This window comes from Lepisosteus oculatus, chromosome 14, assembly GCF_040954835.1.
Source record: "Lepisosteus oculatus isolate fLepOcu1 chromosome 14, fLepOcu1.hap2, whole genome shotgun sequence".
NCBI lineage: Eukaryota > Metazoa > Chordata > Actinopteri > Semionotiformes > Lepisosteidae > Lepisosteus > Lepisosteus oculatus.
Window position 1 is genome coordinate 31,823,864 of NC_090709.1, and position 26,180 is coordinate 31,850,043.

At 39.7% G+C, this 26,180-nt stretch overlaps 1 non-coding gene and 1 pseudogene across 1 annotated transcript; both read right to left on the reverse strand.

Moving 5' to 3' along the window:
* LOC138242338 (zinc finger protein 850-like) overlaps positions 1-26,180 on the reverse strand; it is a 1,462,105-nt pseudogene that overhangs the window by 1,253,771 nt on the left and 182,154 nt on the right.
* LOC138243738 (U7 small nuclear RNA) lies at positions 22,835-22,892 on the reverse strand. The gene has a single exon (XR_011192356.1). It is a non-coding gene; the product is annotated as a U7 small nuclear RNA (small nuclear RNA).

Genomic DNA, 26,180 nt, shown 5'->3' on the forward strand with positions numbered 1-26,180 from the left:
ATGCCAGAGATGGATCATATTAATCAGATTAGGTCTGTGCAACTCTGTCTGCAACTGGCTGCTGGACTTTCTTATCGAGAGACCACAGGTGGTGCGGATAGGCAATAAAACATCAACACCACTCACCCTGAGCACTGGAACCCCACAAGGCTGCTGTCTGAGTCCAAGGTTGTACTCCCTATTTACTCACGACTGCACAGCAAGACACAGCAATAACCGCATCATTAAGTTTGCCGATGACACCACTATAATAGGACTGATCAGTGATGATGACGAGTCCACTTACAGGGATGAAGTTGTACAGCTGCTTAGGTGGTGTCATAGCAATAACCTGGACTTGAACATAAAGAAAAGAAAGAGCTAATAGTGGACTTTCGGAGACACAGGCCACACACTCACAGCCCACTCAGTATTGATGGAACGGAAGTGGAAACAGTCACCAGCTTTAGGTTTTTGGGAATTCACATCTCTAAAGATCTAACCTGGACTGTGAACACTGACTCTATCATGAAGAAGGCTCAGCAGCGCCTTTATTTCTTGAGGTGCCTCAAGCGATGGGGGATGCCAACACATGTGTTGGTGAACTTCTACCGCTGCACTATCGAGAGCGTCCTCACCAACGGGATCACCGTGTGGTATGGCAACACCTCTTCGCGAGAAAGAAAGGCACTGCAGAGAATGGTCAATATGGCCCAGAAGATCATCGGCTGCGGTCTCACCGAGATTAAACAGCTCTATGAGGACCGCTGCCGTGGTAGAATTCTGGCCATCACAGAGGACAGTCACCACCCCGGGCATGAGCTCTTCACCCCACTGCCCTCAGGCAAGAGATATAAGAGCATACGGACACTTACCACTAGATTCTTCAATAGCTTCTATCCACAAGCAGTGAGACTGGCGAACACATTTAGCCATCCCCCTCGGACCACACCTACACCATCACCATCTACCTCATTGTAATTTATTAATTGTACGTCTCCAGTCATTGTTTACACGTCTGTATTGTTTACAGTCAAACTGTCTGCATGTTTACTTGCACATTGTCTATTGTTTGTTTGTACATTGTCTTGATGCACTGTTTGCACTTTGTTTTGTTTTTTACACTTGTTTTATAATCGAGAGACTTTCTGTAAGTAAGAATTCCATTGTACCAGTACCGGTTACATATGGCAATAAAGTTCAAGTTCAAGTTCAGATGTAGGCTATAAAATTATGACCTATCTGAAACCTAAAACATTAGTAGTGAATATTTTCTACACCACAGTGAGAATATAATATCGTACCAGCAGGTTTTGATTGTCCATGCTGTCAAGTGCTTGCTCGTATGCACAGAACTCTCCCATTGTGGTCAGCCTCCTGATGTGGAATTGGGAGTCCACCGGTTCTGTGGACCTACCCAAACGCCTCAATTCATCCCTCATCTCTATCAGGAGGCCCAATACCTGCTTCTGAAACTCTGAAATTATTTATATTTTATATCAGCATTTAAAAGGAATTAGGTTAGGAGTTTCTTACACTATTGTCACATTAGCATTACTGTAGTGTTGCTACATGCAATTAATAATCTTAAAATGTAAAAATTCCCACATCTGTAGTTTATTTTAACTGTACTTACTTCCTTTTGAAAGAGGATATCTCTCTCTCTTCTCTTCTGATCTGGACGTGGTCTTCTTCCTGGGAGACTCTGAAAAGAATTCAGTTATGGAAAACATTTACTTTATCACACAACTCAATATTTCAATTTAGTCATTTAGTTTGTCATTGAACTAGGATTCTATAAACAATGTCAATTAAACTCCATTGGTGTATTTATTTTAAAAAATAGCTTCAATTTTGAATATGTTTGTGTCGTTTGTAGCATTGTGGTAAAACACATCATATTTTTATATTGTGTATGAGCCTACACATAATTAAAATACATTCTGTGTAAAACTATAATATGGGTAGTTTTATTTATTACTTTATACAATAAAAAATACATACTTTTTGACAGTCTTCCAGGATCATTTCTGCCATCTGGCCAATCCTGGTTTGATACTAGAAACTAAAAAGTTAACAATAATCTCATACCTATCAAATGCAGAGGGATCATAAACTATTCTTAAATTTAATAATTTAATAAATATGATACAAGTAATGTACTATTGTCTACAAAGCCTTGTGTTAAAACATTTATAAAGCCATTATTTCCTCAGCTGATCGAGATGAGGGAGAAGGCGAGGGTGAGTGCGAAGCTGAGGAGGCATGGTGACTCTGGGGTTCAGTTGAAGACTTTGGTCTTATAACTTGCTAAGGGCTTCGAACTTTGCGTGGTGAGGTCACAATTTGGACTACCTGGGCTGTTAATATAATATTGCAGATTAACTTAATATTTAAGTATGGACGTAAAATTTTCACAAGTCCAATAATCTTTTAATATAATTCGCTTATGGTAGACAGTTCTCCAGACTTAGGAAAGTATAGTGACATAACCTCAGACGTAATAAAAAAATTAACTTGTGAATTTCATAGAGTAATTAGATGTAGGCAAAAAATGTAGTAATAACTTCAGGAATGTTGAAGCCAGAACTTAGCACCGTTTTTTTTCCTTGGGGAGGTTCTCACCTTTGATTGTTGGGCTTCAATAACATAAAGAATAGTGTTAACTTGTCTTTAAATATGATTGATGATGATTATCTTCTAAGGACATTAAGAAAACATTTTAACTTTGATTGCAATAACCTACCTTTAAGCGTACTTGAACAGCTGAGTGAGGTTTGGGAGACTCTCTTCCTAGGAGAGAACCTCAGTTTGGGGGGTAGCACTGGCAGCTTCAGTGGCTTCTTCTTTTCTAAACAGAAAAGATATGGCAGTAAAATATTTCATATCAAATTAAATTATTTAATCAACTTGATCTGTAACTTTTTACAATAAATTAATTTCCTTTATTTTGGGAACTTTGAAGGCAGAGAAATGGACGTACTTGGAGTACCAGGATCAGAATCAAAGTCTGTAATATAATAGAAAATTATAATATTTCAATATAATACTGAAAACTAGTTTAACATAGCTAACCAAAATTCTTAGCAATTTCCATGATCAACAAATCTGATAAGATTTTTAACATTTTCATACAGAACACCTTTCAAAATGACTTATTTTAAAGGGTTGTAAAAAAATCAATAACAAGGTACAAGCTAAATGAGGCATCAGTTGATATTAATAACTGGTTAAAAATATAGCTATTGAGATTGTTACTTTTACATACCATCAACGTAATCGGAGAACACCCGCTTCTTACTTTTGCGTTTTGGATTGGGTGTCTCATCCTCGTCTTCACCATCTGTAACAGAGGTGGTTAAATCAAAGTGATCACACTCTGATTTCTTGTCTACAAACAATTATATTTACATTATGTATGATCAAATATGAAAAAGGTATTGTTGCACTAATACATGTACATAGACAGTTACTGTAAATATTCAATCGGAATTTATAAGAATTAACAGGAATTTGCTCTTTTTTTCAAAGAAAGCTATACCTGATGTTTGTTTAACTTTAATGACCTTGAAGGTAACCCAAGTATCTTTATTAGGGTTGGCCTTCTCTTGTGGCCTGCTTTGGATCATTCGGCCACCACACAAACTCTCTTCGGGCATCCACCCAGTTTGAGGGCAGGACTCCCTCAACCTCCCCCTCCTGCTCTATCCAAACAGCGCGTGTCCACATCACCTGAAACAGACATACACATTTTAATTTTGAGTCTTAATTCAGATTGTGGTGCTGATTACTACACTTGTGTTCGCTTATAATGATTATACTCAATAAAAACACATAATTCAATAATAAACATTCTGCTTTATGTATATATTTGTAGTTAGATGGTATTCACTACATGCAATTCCTAACAAACTTTAAAATTTAAACTTAACCATGAGAAAAAAACAGACAGAAGCATCCTGTGTGAATAAATGTTGCAACTTCTTCATGGAACAGGATTATGTTCTATGCCATGTAGAAGAGGGAAAAGGACATAACCAGCACCATATGGGAGACACGCTACTTTTCTTTTCTTGGAAAAATGTCTTTTATGTAAACCATGTTTGCTATTAATTCATTTAGGGCTAAAATACGTTCATTGTCTTCCAATTGAGTCGAGTTGACATTGGAAGCTTGCCACGCCCGGACTGTTACACCAACGCATTAGCATGTTAAAGCGATTTCATTGAGGAGCCTAGCTACTAGTTAACACTGTACTTCCTACTTTGAAAATACCTGTGAAACCGGTTTAATTCGTCACAGCCAGCACTCCGGCAGAGAGGGGGGTTGTACTCGTTAATGTCCGATGACATACAAGTGGAAAGATTACAGATTTTAATCGTCTTTTTTCTGAACCAGGGGAAATCTGATCATGTTTCTCTATAACAATAATAAAAAACTTTATTTTACATTATTTTACATATCCCGCTTACACATGGCACGACTTTAATAAATCTATTCTTTATTAATACTAAATAAATAATACTAAAGATACTACAGCAAAGAGGTCACTTGATTTTTGGAATAATTCCAAATAGCACAATGATTCACTGGCATCCCTGAAGTCTGTTTAGTCCATAATCTTCTAAATACAATCAAAAAGCAATTATAAGAATTATACCATCCTATTTCTTTGTGATGTCCTGTAAAAACTAAACCTATTTTTATAAGGCTTTTACTCAAAAGATTTCCAAACACACGAAGCATTTGTGAAGTACTATAGTATTACTAAAGGTTACTGGTACAACATCAATCATTAAAGCTTAACAATAAAGTTTAGATTGCCGACTATGGACTAACTACATTAATTAACTGCAATGCAACAGTAGACATTTTACAAGTAAGAATATTTGGTTGAATTCTTGCATTTGTAGACAATTTAATGTGAGAGATTTTAAGTTTTAACAGAAGAAAACTACGAATATGAAAACAGCCATAGCAACAAAAAATACTGTGCAAATATCAAAAGGCTACTTCAGTAATGAAATAATGATCACAGTAGATACCAGACACTGTTACATATTGTTAAGAAAGACTCAAGACAGAAATGTTCATGTACAGCTGGAAAAAACAACTTCTTAAACAACAGTGAAAGCTGCAACATTACGCCCATGCTTTTCCACACTTGTAAGGATAACCTTAAAACTTAGGCTATTGAGTCCAATCAATTAAAGCTGGAGTTCTGCAGGTTGTACAGGCTTAAAAGGTAGATCGGTAGTTTATCTGCAATATTGTCCAGTACTTTAGGTGTTTCTTGGTTTAATTTTCCTGCTTATTAATGCTTACTTTCCTACATTTCCAATGCAGTTCACTATCATTATACACAAAAGCCAAACCATAAACTTTGAAGCTAGCAGACTTCAAGAAAACACCTGTTGGTGTTAAATGGTGAGGTTTTATTATAATCTAAGGTATGATAACAAACTAGCAACATTTTTAACACACTTTATAATACACCACTTTTTTGTTGTATCCCAAGTGATTTGAAGCATTTCTGTTTTAATTGAACTTCTAGAGTTATTTCTCCAATGTTTAGGAGGATATCGCCATAATAAGGGCATGCTTGTCATATGCTAAAAGAATAGCTTATAACAGGAAAGGCAAAGTCTGTTTTTTTTAAAAAGCTCCTTTAAAGCCTGTGCTCCAGAAGGTCCATTTATGTTGAGCTGTGAAAGTGCTTTACAGTAAAAACCTTGTGTAAATGGTTAAAAGCAATGATCCAGGGACCAAAGGTGATTCAGGAGCCTAGAACCAATATTTGTGTGCTCGGTGCAGTCGGATGTTGAAATTTGTTCCCCGTTTTTGAAAAAGTCCCACTGTATGCTGTTCCTTTTATTTACAATAAGAATCTAGGAACCTCTAGGAGACATCAACTGCAAAGTGACATGACTGAGAGCCTCTTGAGTCCTGCAGATACAGGGTACCTCATAATTTTAATGAAATCAAATGTGTACTGTACGTGTAAAACTGAAGCTGACCTAACAACCATCCCCTTTTCTGCAGAGCGTGTTTAATTGTACTGTTTCAGCACATCAGTTTTTTAAAAAAAATTTTAAATAAACCCTTTAGACAATTAGGAGGTACTGGTATTCACAAGGTAAAAGGTGGTGTTTTCAGAGGCCTAAAGGGAAACTGTTATACCTAATGATTAAATACTTGATGAGACATTTTTTACTGCATTGTTTATGTATGATCTGTGTATCTCAGCTGAAAAGCTGAGATAAAATAAGATGTATGCATCTAAATAACTGGACCTCAAATAGCAGACCTTATGAGCAATACTGTGTGTATTTATTTAAAATATTTATAGCTCCTCTGGAAAGTTGTTGGGGGAAAAAACCTCACTCGCACCAAACAAATTTATATTTCTAAATATCACAACATGTTCTAATTTAAGTCATTTTAATAACAATGAATAGTCACCTAGGCGTAACAGTATAAACATTTATATTGATTTAAATCGCGTTTAAATCGCCTTTATTTAAAACCCATAAACAAAGCTGATACTGTTTAGACTTTTAATTATTTAAAACTGTATTACAGCAGCACAATGCACAATGCAACGTAAATCGCTTTCTTTGTCTTCTGTGTAATAATGTTCACCTCTCTGTCCAGCAAATTAACCATAGTAATAATAATGAACTTTATCGTATATGGCGCCTTTAAAGGTGGCTCCTCAAAGCACTTTACAGGTTAAAAACAATAACAACAATACTGTTAGGCTGGGCAAACGATTTTTTTTTTAAGAAATACAAAATGAGATATAATTATGTGTTCCGGCTTAGACATTAAGGAAGAGCATAACACGTGGGCGGCGTAGAGGTCGGCTCTGGCTTTCCCATCTACTGTATACACTGCAAGTACAACCCCCCTCTCTGCAGGAGTGCTGGCTGTGACTAATTAAACTGGTTTCACAGCGAAAGACACCTCCCCCCCCTCAAAAATCCAGTAAGTACAGTACTAGTTAAGAAAGGCTAGGCTCCTCAATGAAATCGCTTTAACATGCTAATACGTTGGTGTAACAGTCCGGGCGTGGCAAGCTTCTGATTTCAACCTGACCACGGCGAAAGGAACCCTTCTTTCATTTGAAGACAATGAACATATTTTAGCCATGAATGAATTAATAGCAAACATGGTTTACATAAAAGACATTTTTCCAAGAAAGTTTAGCCTTTGTCACTAATGAAACCACTAAATTAAGACATAAATATAAAAATCTTAAGATTTTTAAAATACATGACTTTGCTAAAATTTATTTGAAAATAAAAACGATCACAACCGCCAGGGGAGGGAGAGAACAGGGGAGGGATGTTGGTTTTGCATAAGGGGCGGGGCTATGGAAATGAGGTCTGTTTGGGAATGTGGAGTTACATGTTCTGGCTGTTTGTGAATTATCGTTGTTGAGTATGGAGTGTTGAGGTATTAATTTTGTGTAATGCTTTATGTTGAAAATTGAGGTGGATTTTGTTTATCATAAAGAGGATAAACTGGGATGGGGGGAGGGTTTGGTTTTGCATAAGGGGCGGGATTATGGTAATTGGAGGAATTTGCGAGAGTATAATGGTTTGATATATTTGATTTTGTATTGTGGTTTTTTATCTATGTTTTTGGTTGGTATTATGTTTATATGGTTGTTTTTGTTGGTTGGCTGTTATTATGGTTATTAATAATACGATCTATAGTTGAAATCTGAGCCTAAATAAAAAGAAAAAGCAAGTGATTAGGTTTATGAGCAATTTAATTACTTATTCGTTTAAAACGCTATATAAAATAAAGTTTATTATTAATTTGCTGGACAGAGCGGTGAACATTATTATGCATAAGACAAAGATAACGATCCTGATCAGTTTAGAAATCTGTGTACGCTGTAAGGTTTTTACTTCTTAAACTTTTAAAAACACGTTTCGAATAGAAAGAAATCCTCTTCCTGGTACAGTCGCATGAAGAGAGAGGCGAAACAGCCCTACACAGCCCTGTCGCAGTACACAAATATAATCATACCGTTATTAAATTCTTTAGATACGCGATTCCATATTATATTAGCAGAAAAGCTTAAACTACCACTTTTTCACACGCTATCTCACGTTAGTTAAATTAAATTTATTTATATATTATATATTTATATCTCTGACCAAGGGAAACGTCTAATTTTTTCAAAGAAATGTTTGTTCACAACGACGACTGTCAGAAGATAGGACACAGCGGCTCAGGCACCCACTGAATGGAAAAGGGGCACTTTAATGTTCTGTATGGCTAATACTAAATCCAATACTAATATTCAATACTTTAATATCCTTTTCTGTATGTTTAACAATAGTGGGTACTGGCCTAATTCGTCCCTGCTCCCGTTGTTAGGTGTTAATGTGTTGTTAAGTGTGAATTTGTACCTGTTTCCCTGAGGTCTGGCTTTTTTTCTGGAAAACCATAACTCTGGTCTTGTCCAGCTCCAGCAGTGCCAGGTTCTGGCGCAGCCTCTGTTCTGTGGGCGACAGTGGGACCAGGTTGTCTGCACAGAGCAGGAACTCGATTTCCATAATTAATGCAGATCAGTAAATCAAGGGACAAAACAATTATTGCGCCCGGGTCCTCAATGAGCTTTGACGTGCTAATGCGTTGGTTTAACAGTCCGGGTGTGGCAAGCCTCTAATGTCTCCCGACTTTGAAAACCAAGTAATAACTTAACTATATGTGCAAACGTTTCATATGTTGCTGTTGTGGATGCCTTTGGAGTGTATCTTATTTGCCACGCGCCATCCACCCCTCTTTCCCTCAATTCAATTCAAGGTGTTTTATTAGCATGGCAGATGGGTTCAATCAGTGTTGGGTATTTACTTTGCTTTGAGATTCCACTTTTAAAGGTGATATATACATTTTTGACTAAAATAAATTGATATCTTTGTCTTCTAAGCTCTCTGTGTACAGTGGAGCCACCTGTCCAGCCAGCACATGTCCACAGACATTCACAACAGCGACATATCATAAAACGTTTGCACATATAGTGTGCAAAAATGCACTTTATTTACTTAAAATAAGACAGAAATACTGTATCAATTTATGTTGCATTAGCCTGATTATGATTAAAAAAACACATATAATTAAACACGCGTTTGCGATTTAAATCAAAACACGATTTAAATCAATATAAATGTTTATATTGTATCGCATACTGTCCAGCCTCCATTTCTCTATAAAAATTTACTCTATTACACACACACACACACAATAGAAGCAGGAAGCAGAAGCAGGGACCGTTGTCAGAAGGGAAGAGGGTGACCATTGTTATCAAAAATGACTTAGAATCGATCATGTTGTGATATTTTGAAATATAAAAGTCAATTGATTGTCCATAATATCGCTATTCTATTTTTTCGAAGAAATGTTTGTTAAAAGAAAAGTCCAGCACCAGCTGGATTTGAACACACAACCCGTGAGTTGGTAAGTGGGCACGTAGACCAGTAGGCTACAGGGGAAGTCGCATGAAGAGGGAGGCGAAACAGCCCTGTCGCAGTACACGAATATAATCATATCGTTATTAAATTCTTTAGATACGCGATTCCATATTATATTCCCTATTAATCAAATTCTAAAAGTATGCTTGTTGACTCCGGTATCTCTTTAGTTAAAGACTTCAATGCTTAAAATGTTTAGGGAGAAATGGAATACTGGTGTGTATTTTTTCTTTAAAGTACCAAGACCAGCCATATACTGTATGTTTATGTTCCAAAATTAATATCGTTTATGGCCTTCACACGCGTTACAGTATGCTCCTATTCTTTTAATGCTCAGCTACTAAGATTTCCCTTCAGTGGTAAAATTCAATATCTACAACGGGCACAGCAAAGACGTTTACTGTAAGTCTTTCTACGACAGACCAACGGACCACGAGTGCCCATGTCGGTCAACCAATCACCTACCGTGGTACCGCGCGTCATCTTGCGTCACAATGCGCGACACCGTAGCCAATTACCTCCGGTACGTGTCTGTAACGCGCACTTTGAATGGCTGCATCTGTATATTCGACGAATCACTGCCCACTGGGAATGTTCAATTATGCGGCTGTTTACGCCAATTTAAAACATGTCATAAATGTTAATCGACCGTCTAAAATAAAAATGAAATCGAACCATTTCGACGTCTGTGTGGTTATTATTTAAAAAGAACACAAAACATGAATTAAAATCAACACAATATTTTTATTATACATTCGCTGTTATAGCGCTCAAGCTTTTTATAATACATGTTACATTCAAGCCATTTTATTACAAACATTTTTAACTACATTGCTCACGCTTTTTAATATACATTTCAAGTCATTTATCACAAACACACATACCCACAGAAAAAATGTTACAAAGTCAACCATGTGGGTCTAGGTATTAATGATCATCTCCTTTCTGCGGTTATCTTAGAGACCGGGTCGGCCGTCGACATCTCTACCAGTTGTTTTAAAGTTTTGACCGATGCTGCACAACCCAACTGGGTAGCCTTGAGTTTTTCAAGTAGCTCTCGGTTACCAGCGTTGGCTAGCAAGGTGCCCGGCATGTTGATTTCTGCCATAGCCTCCATGAACACATCCCAACCTTTTGGCTTCTTACCGACCACAACTGCTTGCTGCTGCGTGACAGCCCTGACAAGACCAATCATGTGAGAGCCCTCAACGGGTGCCCCCTTGTACACAAATTCCCCCTTTTCATTCCAGGCTATTAATGGTTCATTGCGGGCCATAGTCTTTAACAATATCTCGGCATTTCTCCGGAACCGCTGAGACACGCTGTCCAAAATATACCCAAAGTCAGCGTCGCTCGATGACGGCGGTTGTGCTAACTTGCGTGATAGCTCGGCGGGTGCATTTTCCGGTAGTACAACAGTTAAAGTCCCCTTTTTGGAAGTCCCCTGGCGTACTAATGTCAAATACGGTTGTAACACCTCACTGTACAATTTCACTTTTTCATATTCGGCCAGATGTGAGTTCTGAAGAATGTCTCTCATTTCATCATCCAACTGACGGGTTGTTCTTTTTCTTACATCGCCCTCAAGCCCAGACTGCTCTCGGAGTCGATCGAGCTGTTTCTGAGGTACCAGGTACATTTTTCAGCGTGCTCCATTATTGACGTTGTACAAGCCCCATAATCAATGGTACTGCAATACTCAACAGGGTCCCGATAAAACCACCAGAGTGGTTCACCAAGAGTCTCTTTCTTTTAAGAGAAAGACCCTTTTGACTCAAAGTCTTTATAAGCTTAGGCTTTCTCTTCAGGGTCCCAAACTGCTTAGCAGATAACGGTATGTTCCCTTTCAAGGTATTCAAGGCGATTTCAGCTATGGCCTGTACAAGATCATTTGTAGCCCCGCAGAGAATAGCTTTCCGCTGACTGGGGCTGGCTTTCACCAGAAAATGTAAGAGTCAGGTTTCTCCGAACGACATGACAATGCCCTGAACGTGTTTTTTCGACTGAGTCTGTGGTTGCGAGATCACCGACTTTTAGATTTTTTAAATACATAAGCCATGGGTACACCTGGAGGGAAAAGACCTGTTCGCAAGCAATAGTCATCTGGGGTGTCGGCATTTAAATCCACCAACAATTAACCGAAAGGTTTTTTTAGTAGCGTCATCGAACGCTTCAAAAAAAATGTGGCTTTACCGGGGTACATCTGCCGGGACAGGGTTGTAATCTGTAGTTTATCTCTAGGGTTTTTAAACAGCACCATGTACTTTGTATCTAACGCAATGGTTCTACTTTTCCATCCTTGACAAAACACATTTTGGACGATATACATGATGCTGAGGTTTCGGTGGTGTACGTATTTGGTAAAAGCTTTTTCTATCTCATTATTTTCACACGCAGACTTTATCAAATCATCAACTATTATCAAATTTACTCTACCCTGCGGCAGTAGCTGGTCGCCGGAAAACGACGTTGGTAGTCCTTCTATAAACTGAATGTATGGAAATTTCACAAGCAACTCAGCGTATAGAGGTTGCCAGCAGCTGTAACACCAGACTATGTTTTCGGGTTTACGAGTCATAACGGTATCACCGTTCTCCAAGAGCTGTTTTATAAAATAACTTTTACCGCAATTCGAGGGTCCGGACAAAATGCATGAAAAAGGGTGTTTTAACCTGACATCCATCGTGTTAATATCCGTAGGGCAACAATGTCAAATTTTCTTGCAGCACCCGCTTGTCGTACACCACCTTCTGGGTTTTCTTTAAGGTCCAGGTCTCAATGCGCCAATCCTTTTTAACACGCACGATCATCGGCTGTTGAATAGAAATGTGTTTAAATTCCCGGCACTCTGCATAAGGGTTAACGCCATAGTCAAAAACCAAGTCCCGCAGACTCTCAATGTTAACTTTTTCACAGATGTTCACATTGAGCGTAATGCCTTTTACCTTTAAACAGGCTTTCCCTCCAGACAGTTTGTACCTGTACGACTTGGGTCCTGTTGATACAAACTCGGTGATGTGTTGTCCAGCAGCGATTTCGCTGGTCAGCTCACCCAAGTAGTCACCTAGCCCCGGATTCCACTCACCCTCCCGGCTCACAAAGATAACGGAATCTGTGTCGTGGTACAGACAGCAGCCTTGCAAAGCATTTAGCAGATTGTATAACTCCAAGCGGGCATAGGCGGTTTTAAAGCTAGCGATGAAAATGTTAGTGTTTGAATGGCCTGTATAGTGGTGTTTAGTGTGTTTCCACGTAACACAGGCTGTGTTTTCATCGATAAACTCACAGGCTGACACCTCATGATATGGCGTAAATAAGTACCTGAATAATTCATCGGGCTTTCTCACAATGGTGGTCTGTGGTAAATTGTCTCTTTGCCCATACTTGCCCCACAAACTGTTCAAGGCAATTTTTGAAAGCTGTCTTTTGGCCGGATTCTTTTTAATGTTGCCGGGGTCCAGCCAGACACCCTCTTTTTCATAATATTCGCAGATATATCTTTGTTGTTTCCCGACATCTGTACACCACTCTGAAAACCCCGAAGCTTCCTGTTTCCCTTTCAGATGCAGTTTGTTGTAGTTGGAAAAAAGATCGTGGGAGGCCTTTTCGAAATGTCAAATTTAGTAAATTTTACACGCTCTATACCCCAGATCTAAGGCCATCTGTAATTCCGGGGTGCACCAGACACCAGTCAAGACGCGATCTTCATCACTGTGCTCGCAGGGGGTGGTCTGTTTTGTTTCAGCACACGTACGACACAGTGTGAAAAACAGTTTTTTGTCAATTTTGGTTGGAAGAACTGGAAAGTACAAACGTCTGGGTGGGTAAACTTTCACCTTCGCTAAACCGAAATACCGTTTTAAATCTCCAACCCTGAGTAGGGTTGAACCACCAGCTCTCTGTTTAATAGCTGCACAGGGACACATTTTCACCATTCATATGTTTGTAGTTAAAGAAAATAAAATACTGGCATTTTCCTGCCAGCCGGCAGTATTTCTTCTGCACTGACGAAGATTAATAAAGAACTTTATTTCATCTTTCGCAGGCTGTAATTTCCAGAAAAGGAAGTGAATACTTGTATTAAGCTAAATCAAGCCGACGGAGATGCACTGCCATTGTTTTTCTTCACTTTTAAGTGGAGAAAGTGGATAAGCAAGATTTGTATTTTATCTTTCGGAAGTTGTATGAATTTCTTGAAGTTCAGAAATAGCTTGTTCCAGAAAGGAAATGAACACTTGCTTCAAAGTAAATCAAGATGTACTGTATGTCTCTCTCGCTCTGTCTGCTCTTATCTGTTCACCTCTCTCCTCTTCTCTCTGGCAGTCTGTGTAGAGTATCTGAAGGGAATGTAACACCACTTGGCAAAGAAGAAAAATTCTCAGAGGTAGAATAAAAAATCAATATTCTCCTGGTTCTCCTCTGTGAACTGGGCTCAGGGCTCACTCATCTGGCAGCTGTGGGCTCTGTTCCAGGTCAGAAGCAAGAAGTTTCTATTAACCCTTTCCAGGACCTCCATCCCTTCAGTATTACTGTCTTTACTGTATGTCAGCCTCCAAACATGTTTTATAAATATTTTATAACACAAGTGAGTGTGGAATTATCTTAGTATTTATGTAATAAACACCAGCAGTGACACTGTGATCAGTATATTGATTATCAGTAGCCAATGGTCTAAAGGTCATGTCTACAATAGTGACCAGTTGACCAGTCTGTAGCTCTGAGCAGTGGGACTCAGATCACACAGAAGACCTGTCTGTGTGTGATTCCACACCAGCCCTGGGATTCAGCTGCTCTCAGAAGTGTCTCACAGACAGTCTTATAAATTTACAATTAGATTAAGGCTTGTAACAGTTATACAGTTAATTTAAATCATCAGACCACCTATAGAAGTGAGAGCTGGGTGGAAATAAAACCAGTATACACATTTTAACCTCCAGAATCAGGAGTCTGATCTTCCTGGCTCTTATACTCTGAAGATTCGTGTAAAACCCTTAAAAGCGCTCATTTCAGGGACTCGTGCTTGTTCTCTGCTGCTCCACACGGGAACGCTTTGTAACGCATTAATCTGCGAGGTAAACTATTTTTTTCCTTTTTAATGAATTTCATTCCTTGTTTTGTCGCTCTCCTCCTTCTCCAACTGTTATGATTCGCTTCTCTTCACAGCCCGGTGTGTTTTCATTTAGAGATGTTATATCTGTAAGAAAAGCCACCCCAGGCCCCAGACAGGAGTCTCCTCCAGCGGAGACGCGCTCTGCTCTGTCAGAAAGAGCGCTGTGACGTCACAGACACCAGCCGGGTCTCAGAGAGCGAGACCGCAGGAGGTGCGCTGAGCGCACAGAGGGGTGTTATTGATCACTTATCTATCGACAACCAATTAATTCAACTGAAGAACCGTAGAATAAATGATTAACTTCACCGATTGGTGAGTACTGATTCTTTTCCGGTTCTTGACCCTGTTTTAAATATCTAGAAAACAGTCAATAAAGACTGTATCGATCAATTACCATAGTGCGTTTAATGTTAATAATGTTCAATCTGAAATTAAACAATGATTATTCATATTATTATTTAGGTAACTGTATCCTAGAGCTTAGAAAATTATATTCCAAGTTGATAAATGTATGTAAGTAACAGTTTAAATGCATTTTTTCCAGTGTTTATAAATCATAAGTATGGTAACCACGGCGATAGGCGCCACGTCACTGTGCGCGTCTAGGTGTCTCGCCTTCGTCACAAAGAGCGATGTGACGTCATGGGTAGCAACTAATTCTAATACTAGTGTATTCATGTTAATATTAGAGAGTACAACTGGTAGTTTTCATGTTAGTGTTCATGTGAGTATTAATGATGATAGCGATACTGATAGTTTTAGTTTTAATGTTCATATTCATGTTAATATTAATTATAATTATAGTGTTACTGTTAGAGTATTAACAGTAGTAGTAGTGTTTGTTTTAATGATAGCTTAACTGTTATTATAAGTAGTTTGTGTCAATGTTATTGATATTGTTATATGTATGTCTTAGTGATAGTGTTACTGTTGTAATATGAGGAGTTATTTGTGTTAATGTTAGTTATCGTGTATCTGTAGATACCTGTGTATGTGGTGTCTGTGCATGTGTGTCTGTAAGTGTGTGGTGTTTGTTAGTGTGTAAGCATGTGGGGTCTCTGAGTGTGTGGTGTCTATAAGTGTGTCTGTGAGTATTTGTAGCGTTTCTTTGTTTCTGTGAATGCATGTCTGTGAAAGTGTTTGTATGGTGTGTGTCTGTGAGTGTGTGGTGTCTGTCAGTGTGTAGTTGTATATTTGTAAGTGTATGTGTGGGTATGTAATAATAAGAAATTATTAAGAAAGTCTTTGTCTTTTAACTTAAGCGTTCAGGATCCAAGCCCGTGTGCGGACGGTTGTGTTTCTTGAATCTCTTGTGATCATCAAAAGTCGTTGTTTAGTCCTTCAGTTTTTTCTCGAGTTGTCCAATGGATATTTTATACAATCCATACTTTTCATGCTCTTTTGAATTTTCCTTCACTTATGGAAAAAGTTCAAGGTGTTCTTGTCGCTGTGCTCCACATCTAGACGAGAGCACTTGCAACAGTACAGGACACGCAGTGAGGAGTTCGTGCAGCTTTCAGCTCAGTGTGGAGTGCAGAAGGAGGACTTGCTCGCTGAATGATCTCTCAAGAAATCCCTGGTGAGATTCAACAGGTGGCTTCTTCAACAGCCACGACAAGTCTGAAGACTTTCTCTGAATTTCCTGAATATAACGTTAAATTAGTTCAAATAATTTGGTAGTTAACACAACTAAATGCTTTGGAGGTATATTTAAAACAGCAGAGCAAGGCTTCAGGCACTTCGAGTAGGCATGAAATTAATTGTGTAAACCTGGATCTGTATAATCAAGAGTTCTCTTGTTCATAATATCTTTTTATACTTGTTAATTGAATATATCAATTGAGTATATCTGTTATATTTTTGAATGGGATGGGACTGTACACTGGTGGTTCCCAGGGGAAAAAGTGGGTATTGAGCCATTGGACATTCAGAGATTATATGTTGTGTGGGCGAATGTAACCGTGTGCGAAAGTAAAAAAATCCTCTTAGATGATCAAAGAATAAGTTGGGTGGGTGAATGTAACTGTGCTCTAACAATCCTCTTAGATGAAGTGCTACAGATGCAGCCCCTGAAAGTGTATTCGACTTACCTGTATAGTACTGCTGACACAAATGCTGCACGCTTGGGTTCGTAACACAAGAACCAACATAAATTCAACAGGGAGCTTCTGTAGCTGAAAACACAGATGAAACTGCTTGGTAGAACATCAGACTTTTAATCTGAGGGTCCAGCGTTCAAGTCCCTGTTCGGGCGGTTGTGCTTTCCTTAAATCTATTGTGAATGTCATTATAAATCGTCTTGTATCTTTCACTCTTCTAGCTGTACTGTGGTTATTTTAAATGTTCATCACTTGCATTTTATTTAGTGTTTCCTTTCACAAACCGAAAATGTTCAAGACGATCTTGTCACTGCACTCCACGGAGATAATCTAAATGAAATCACAGTAGAGTACAAGACATGCAGTGAGGAGCTCACGCAGTGAATACTCTTGAATACGACAAGAGGAAAGGCACACTACACATCTACAGATCATCACGTCCGAGTTTATATTGACATCAGAGATTGGACGCAAAGCAGTTTTTTTTTTAACAAAGGTTCATGGGAACCTGAATATCTTTGCTAGAAGTATTTCAGAATCACAATCAAATCGAGTACGATTTGCATAGATCTACAGTCTGCAATTAAAATACGGTTTGTGCCTTTTAAAAAATACGCTATTCAAAATGTTTCTAAAACTGGAGAGATATGTTTCGGAATGCGTCTTCCTGTAAAAATAAAATATCTGCATGTATCTACGCTATACGCAAAGTCTGAAGCCTGCTCCACAGAAGAACTATATTCAGAGGGCAAAAGAATTGAATATTTCACCAAGTGAGAGGAAGCATCTTAGAAAAAGGAGGTGCAGTCACTTCTACACATCATAACACCACATAGTCAGACTAAAACTGCTGAAAAACTACTCTCAAGGGTAACCCGGCCGAGCGCTATAAGGAGCTGGATTAAAGCTCCAGTCTCTTCGGGGGCGTGAGTTGGAATCCCACTGCTGCCCAGTATCTCCTTGTTAAGAATAACAGTTTTGTTGTTGTTGCTTCCATGTGATTTAATCAGTTTCAGTAGAATTAATTTGAACAATCATATAATAATCATATTTGTTTTACTCCTCCTATATTGCAATTTGTGCACAAAGATTTAATTTATTTATTTTAAAAACGTGTTAGCCTTGATGGGAAAAACAAGTGACATGGGAGGTGCGGTGGCCATGTGGTAAGGTGTTGGTCTTGTAAACAAAAGATCACGCGTTTGAATCCCCTCCGTTCCTGTTTTGTTTACCAAGACTTTCCTTTATCTAAATCGTCAATTGTCTTGCAATGTAGAAATCTCTGTAATAACAAGAAAAGAACTGTCAGTAGTAGTTAATAATCCTTCGACAAAACAACGGGCACATTCAACACCCCAGCCTCCACTGCTTGTCAGGATGGCCGAGTGGTCTTAGGTGGCAGACTCAAGGACTCAATCATGTGTAGTGACAGTTTTATATTATTCACAACACAGATTTCCCTTCATGTTCATTAAGATGTGTAATTTGTATGTTGGTTGTATAAGAACAGTTTCTTCAAAAGTCCTGTCAATTAACAGTGGAGAGCTAGCCGACGTACGTCTTCATGAAAACTCTCTTACAAGTGTCTTGAGCAAATCTGCAAAATTTTAAAAATAGTTTAGCTCAAGATGCAACGGGAGTATAAACGAATTCTCCCGCCCTCCATTCCAAGATAAAACTCCATGTGTGATTCTTATTTTCCTTGAAGTTAATGATGTTGGTCATTATTGGAAATTGCCCGGTGATATCAACTCAGGTACTCGGTTGTTACGTGCTATAATTCGATACATGCAAAGTATTTGTATTCCCACCAAGTCTCAAGAAGGTCAATCCCAGTGGGCAAAAGATGTAGAATAAACGTCTATTAAACACATACCTTAGACGTATAAATGTGGTCCGTAATTAGTCTAGAATGAAATTCTAATATACGTATATTGTTATACACCAATTATACATCTATGATTATATGTCCATTATACATAAATTGTTGGAGTTCTATTATACGGATAACTTTAGAGGACTATAATACATATATGGTTAAAGGTCTATTATACATCAAAGATAGGTTTTATAGGCATCGAAATTAGTAAATCAAGCCAATAATTTGGTTTCCAAATTTATTCTGAAAATATACAATCATTCACTCCTGAAAAATATTGAGTTCAAATTATACATTATATACAATATTGTAATCAACATATGGCTAATCATCAAAAATAAAAAAAACACAACTAGTAAACTTCAGCTACAAATTCTTGTAACATGGCAATATATTTACAAACACAAACTAACTACGTGAACATGCTAATATTTAACTCAAAACCACATTTTGATTCAAATATAAGTTTCAAAATTTACAACTTGTATATCTCCAAGAAAATCTTATTACAATGTGAAGTTAAGACGATTTTTACTGTTCACCATTTGCAAAGCCCTGTCCAATTGTCCTAACAGTTAGGACCAGCAACTTATCATTTTCAGTGTCCAGACTTCCAGGCCCACTGCCTTGCATACGCATTCTTCAAATAACGTATTGTGTGCTCCTTTATTTATTTTTCTGTTGCTGTTGGGTGGGGTTTCAGCACCACAGCTAGGAAAAATGTTATAATATTAGTACTCAGATAAATGATGATTAATCTCTTCTTGAACATAATCTAAAAAAAGAACCATTAAGGTTTACTAAGCTCAAAGCTTAATCAATGTATTAAGTTTAGCTTGCATCATAGTAATTGAGCAATAAAGTCTGTCCTAATTAAAGAGTACCCAAAGTTTGAAAGTACAACATAGAATAAGAGTACCTTTAATTGCTCTAAAAAGATTTGTGTCTCCCAGGCACCTCTTTTGTCTTTGATCTTTCTGGTTTGTGCCAGCAAAGTTGAATTCCACCATCAGTTCATTTGTATTAAGTCTGAAAACCAAATTATGACTGAGCTTAGACATTTCTCAAGCGAGTTTTCACTCATTGTTTATTTACTCAAATATTTAGTATCAAATGTACTACTGTAATCCTTATATTTTAAGAGACAATTTAGCAGTTTTACACCTTGCAAATTCAGTGGTTAACAAGGTATCTTTAAGCTAAATTTTGTTTATATTTTAACTTGATCAAAGTAAAAATGTAATGTAAAAACATTTAAAAAATCTATAAGCAATACCTTGACAACACTGTGAACACACTCTCTCTGACATCACTGTTGCCTACTCTCCAAAGTTGGTTTATCTGGAAATAATATTATATTAGAAATAATATTAGAAGTTATTTTTACTACTGGATCTTCACTAATCAACTAATCAGTCATACCCATTACACATTTTCACATTTTAACTCCACTTTTCTGCAGTATTTGCTTAGTCCTAGAATACAAAGTGGCCATATTTCAAAGTTCAAAAGTTGTAGTAATTTTTTAGAACATGAAGCTTTTTATAAAACACTTTATTTTGGCATTAAAAGATTAGCAAGATTATACATTATAAACTAAAAATAAGAATGTATGCCAGAGATGGATCCTATTAATCAGATGTAAGCTGATATAATAATAATGACCTATCTGTAACCTAGAATACTAGTAGTGAATATTTTCTACACCACAGAGATAATATAATATCATACCAGTAGGTTTTGATTGTCCATGTTGTCAAGGACTCACTTGTGTGTACAGGACTCTTCCATTGTGCTCAGCCTCTTGAAGTAGAATTGTGAGTTCACCAGTTCTGTACACTTTCCCGCATGCCTCAGTTCATCTCTGATCTCTATCAGGAGACCCAATACCCGAAACTCTGAAATCATTCACATTTTGTATCAGCATTTGTAAGGAATTAGGTCAGGAGTTTTTAACACTATTGTTATATTAGCATTACTGTAGTGTTGCTAATGTGCTACATGCAATTTATAATCTTAAAAATGTAAAATTCCCACATTTGTAGTTGATTTTGTGTGATCTTCACCTTCACACTATTTTATATGCCATTTATTTCTTATTAACGTACTATTTTTAATCAAAATAATATTAAGACCTGTATGTATTCAAATAGTATTATCATTATTTATACTTACGCATCAAAAGACGATTGCTGAGAAAAACATGACAGTATTTAACCTAAATGGCAAACAACAAATATCAGCAATGCATTGTGGTATATAACCGGAAAAGATGCTGTGTTAGATATGTTTTCAATTTCAATTATATATGCATTTATTAATGTTGTCAATATTATTACGGTTGCAATTTAACCATGGTGAGAATCCCTGCCTGTCATACAGGAGAGTAGGGTTTGATTCCTGACAGGGAGCTAAGGAGCTTTTTCTATGACCTGTTTACAATTTAAACTTTAGTGTGAGACACCTTTCTTCTACAGAAATCTATTTTTTTAAAAAGGAGATGAATTAGTTATAACAACACAAAACATCAAAGTGAAGTTGCTTTTCAGCAACTCCTTGGTTACATAGGAATTTAGTTTTTTTGACAGCACGGTCATTTGCAAAATTAAACAAGGAATTGATTCACTCCTGTGGAATACTGTATAAAATGGAAGATGGGTTTGATATGGAAACAACTACACACATTTTAGTTTTTTTTTTCCAATTGTACTCCCATCAAAGTGACATAAGAAAAGTCGTTGTCAGAAGTGGGATATGAAAACAAGCCACCAGGGGAGACCGATGTAATAACTTCACCAGAAATATATTGAAAACAAATGGGCTGTCACTAAGGAAATTCATAGAGAAATACAGGTCCCACCATAAAACACCATAAGGAGTGCAAAACATGTTAAGTTATTTCTGTACTTCATCAGTGTTGGTAAAAGAGGGACTCAAGGACACAAAGATTCTAGTTTGGGAATCAGGCTGATGAAGGGAAGTGTGACTTTGGACACAGGGCATTGCAGAGAGGAATAAATGGCGCAACGAAACAAAACACCAAAACCCCAGATTGAACCAGAAACCTTTAGAGCATCAGTCTAAGGCTTTCTCAGCTGAGCTATTTCAACCTCTGTGTATGATCCAACCTCTGCTGTCTGCAGTAGCCTCCCAAAGTTCCAGCATGAGTGCACGAAGAGGAGTGGTAGAGTGTTACTGCAACGTCATTCAGAAGGAAAGTGATCCAGCTCAGCTCTCTGATGTTTGGTAGATACATCTTCTTCATGAGTAATGTAGGATCAACTTCTTCAGGCTCGAGGAAGGGCTTGCATTTCGGCAGCAGTAACTGACTGAGTAGTGACTTCTAGGACCTGGTCTTATCAGGTTGCTTTGCCAAGTTTGTCAGTTCTGCTGAAATGACCTGTCTCTAGGAAATTTAGGAAGCAGAAGAATGACTATCTGAAAGGTGACATGATCTGCTGGGTGTTTGACTTGATCATGAATGACACAGGAAATGCGAATTCTTGCAATAAGACAAAACAAGATCCATACAACACTGGCAGAAGTGCAAAATGTGAGAGGATAAAAAGACACCTGTTTCTGCCCGATTTCAAACAGGGGATCTTGTGCATGTGTGATGAACGTGATAATCACAATATTGCAGAAATGACAGCAGCACTGAACGTGGCGAGACGTAAAAGATTGTTAATTCCCTTCAAATACTCACAGTGTGTTTATTCTGCTGTATTAATTTACTGTGCTCATCAGGCAGTAACAAACCTGTTATCTACACACTGTTCCCAGAGCTGGATAGGTGACTCCACATTCTACAGCTCTCTAGCAATAGAGGAAGTCAGACTACAGAAATGGAGAAAATCTCCTCTTCAGAATGTGGAAATATATTCCTGAGAGAAGTCCTTTCTCGAAGTTCAACACTCTCTGCAAGTTACCCATTCCCACCTTGCGCAGGGTAGTGGTTATCACATTCTCTTAACACACCAAAGGGTTTCAGTTTGAAAGCGGGCGAAAACAAGTGATCACTTTTCGCACATTTGTCACTGCTGACGTTGCTTTATGAATCTATTTTCTATACTGTGCTGATCAATTGGAAACCAAAAGGCGAAAAAAGACACGTTCCCTCACCTAAGGTTGAATATTAGGAATCAAAACTGCTCGAGTGTATGGAAGCACACAGCTTTATTAAGATTTCCAAGTGCAAGATCTTTTTATTAATAGAAGACCCTATTTATGTTGTATGAGAAATATTAATATTAATACAGAATCTTTTTTCACCAAATAAATGGGCTTCCTGACTTCAGAAAGCCTTCTAGACAAATACTAAAAGAGCAAAAATTCCATTTGGTAAATGAAATGAAAACACATACCCTACCAAACCTCGAGTACAGGCCATTCAGGGTGATAATACAAAACCATTTATAATTCAACAAATAAAACCTGTCAACTGGTAATCACCACTTATCATAAAAAAATAAGTAGCAATACACAGTAGGTGACTCTTGGGTGCAAGTTAAATCCATGCAAGAAGGGGTTTAGTGTTATATTTCCAAATCAGATATGCAAATGAGAGATCTGACCCAGCCAATCTCAAAGCTCCCTTGGTCTGGAATGGAGCTGCTCCCCTCTTCTAGTTATTCACACTGGAGTTAGGTTACATATTAGCACATTTCATCTAACAGTTGCTCCAGAAACAAAAAACGTAAAGAAATGACCTGGAATGTGACCTCACCTATTAGAATGTAGTTCAACAGATAACTTGAAAACCTTGTCATAAGATTTTTTTTGTTCTACAAAATATACTTTATTCCGCAAAAAAAAAACATCTCAAAAGGAACATCTCACACATATTAACACTCCATGTAATAAAAAACAACGACGTAACGGAGATTGATTGTCCGTTATCAATCTTTGCAAGTGGGGGCGAATTTGAGCATTTAACAGAGTTCCTCCAAACCTAGCACTTGCTATTTTCCTTTAATCCCTGTATAGGGCCCAAAGTCCTTTCCAGCGCTCCCTCGCCGTGGGGAAACCCCATTTGGCGACTAGGCGCTTCGTCCTCCTCCTGAGGTCCGATGGGCTCCCGCAGCGCCCGACAGAGGTTGCAGTAGAAGATGCAGTCGAGTTTCATGGGGAAATGTGGGACATCTCGACCCCCTTCCTCGACCGGCTGACACATCCGTGATGTACTCGTACTTGCCGCCCCAGACGAAGCCGAAGATCATCCCTTGCAGCGCTCGTCTGAGTCTGGCCGGCAGCGGGTACACCACCGCCAGGTAAACCAAAGCCGGCAGGATGTCTGCTTTCAACACCATCACTTTCCCTGTGTAGGACAGCGACCGCGTTTTCCACAGACCCAGCTTCGCGTTCACCTTGGCGATCCTCTTGGTCTAGTTGTTGGTCTCGTTGTCCTGGCTCTGGAAGGAAACCCCCAGTATTTTGAGGGGCTCTGTGCAGAGCTCGAGACCCTCCGGCGCCGTCGTCCTGTGCTTCCAGGGCCCGAAGAACTTCAGTTTGCTCTTTCGGCGGTTGAGTTTCGACCCCGAGGCTCTGGAGTTTTGCTCCATGACCTGCAGGGCCCTCCTCAACCCCCTGTCTGACCTCAGGAACAGCGTCGTGTCGTCGGCGTACTGGGAGATCTTCAGGGTTTCCCCCGCGCCTCCCGGTATCTCCAGGGTCCCGTCTCACCGTCTCTGCTAAGGGCTCTGGCACCTTGCCTTTCTCCATGGACAAGAGTGCCGCCTTTAGCTCCTCGGCCGCGATCGGACCCTCCAAGTCCTCCCTCACCTCCTCCGGTACTCGTGCCTTCGCCTGCCTCCACCTCCGTCTGCTTTTCTGAAAAGAGCTCCGTGTAGAAAGCGGTGGCCGCTTCTACCTTGTCGCTCTCGTCCAGCACTTCCTCTCCATCTCCCCGTCTCAGGCCGTGGATCACCCTCTTTTTCTGGGCTCCTCGGACCTGATTGAGTTTGCGGAGCCTCTCCTTCAGGTCCCGTGCCCGGGCTGAATTGAAGGCTCCTCCCCCGTTAGCCGAGCTGTACTCCTCCTCTAGTTGTCTCTGGAGTCGTGCAGCTTCCTTCCTCTCCCTGGCCGCCTTCCATCTGCAGTACGTCTGTGCCAGGGTTCGGGTCCTGTCTTTCACCGACTCCCACCATTCCACCATGGAGCTGTAGCCGTCTCTCAGATCAACCCAGCTCGCGTAGTCTTTACGAAACAGTGCCTTGAAGTCGTCTTTCTCCAGTATCTCCTGGTTCAGCTTCCAGTACCCACGACTGAATGCTGGCAGGTTGGTGTTAGCCACCACCGTCAAGCGCTCGTGGTTGGAATACCACTCCGGGGACACCGTCGCCAACTCCAGGGAGCAGGTTGTGTGCAGAAAGATGTAGTCTAGGCGGCTGCACACTCCCCGGGAGTTTTTCCATGTCGTTCCGGTGTCGTTAGGGCGGCACCGTCTGAAACTGTCTACCAGGGAGAACTTCTTGAGTAGCGACTCCAGCTCTGCCGAGCTAGCGTCGCTCCCCTTCTCCCGGTCAACGTTGAAGTCCCCGCCAAGCACCACCTGTCTGTTGGTGGTGCAGCAGCTGGCCAGGTCAGCAAACACTTCCTTCAGGATAGAGGGTTCTGTTGGAGCATAGACGTTAATTGCTCTCAACTTCTGCCCCCTCCAGTCGATGTCTGCGACCAGGATCCGGCCCTGCACCACCGAGAAGGAGGAAACCAGCGTCATCTCTGGATTTCCGAGGAGGATTCCCACTCCGGAAGAGTCGACCCCTCCTACGCTCCAGCATGATTCTCCCTTTGTCCATTCCCTGGTGAATGTCAGCTTGTCGCTTTCATCCTTCAGGTGGACCTCCTGTAAGAAACAAACTGAGAAAGACTTTGAGGCCAGATCATGAAAGACTCCTCGTCTATCAGCCCTCTCACGTTAGTTGTTAGAAAGGTAAGTTTCACAATCATGATTAAACAAGTGAAAGTTGAACCTCCTCTCTTTGTGCTTACAGTGGAAAACTTGGGAGTCTACATCTGGGCACTGTTTAGCCTAGATGTAACTCCTCTTGTTCGGGTCCTGGGGGGAATATGCTGGGCTCCCTCCAGGTCTCGCTGGGGACTGAAAGGTAAACATGCTGGACAGGTCCAGTCCTACCATCAGTCCCGGCTCCAGGGCGGCTTCAAAGTAATCCTCGTCTTCCTTGAGGGTACTCTCCAACACCGTTTCGGGAAGGCTTTTTTCTTCCCTTTCTCCAGGAGTTTCGGGGACCTCTAGTTGCTCCTGGGCCTTGGGGGAGGGGGGCTCCACTTCCTGGGCTGCCTCTTCGTGATGTTCATGGGCCTTGGGGGAGGGGGTTCCGACTTCCTGGGCTGCCTCTTCCTGTTGTCCCTGGGCCTCGGGGGAGGGGGTTACCTCTTCCTGGGCTGCCTCCTCCTGTTGTCCGTGGGACTCGGGGGAGGGGGGTTCTGTTTCCTGGGCTGTCACTTCCTGTCGTCTTTGGGCCTCAGGGGGGAGGGTTTCCATTTCCTGGGCTGCCTCCTCCGGTTGTTCCTGGGCCTCAGGGGAAGAAAGTTCCGTTTCCTCTAGGATGAGGAAACGGTTCTCCCTTACCACTCTTTTCTTTTGTCCTTCCGAAGGTGGATCC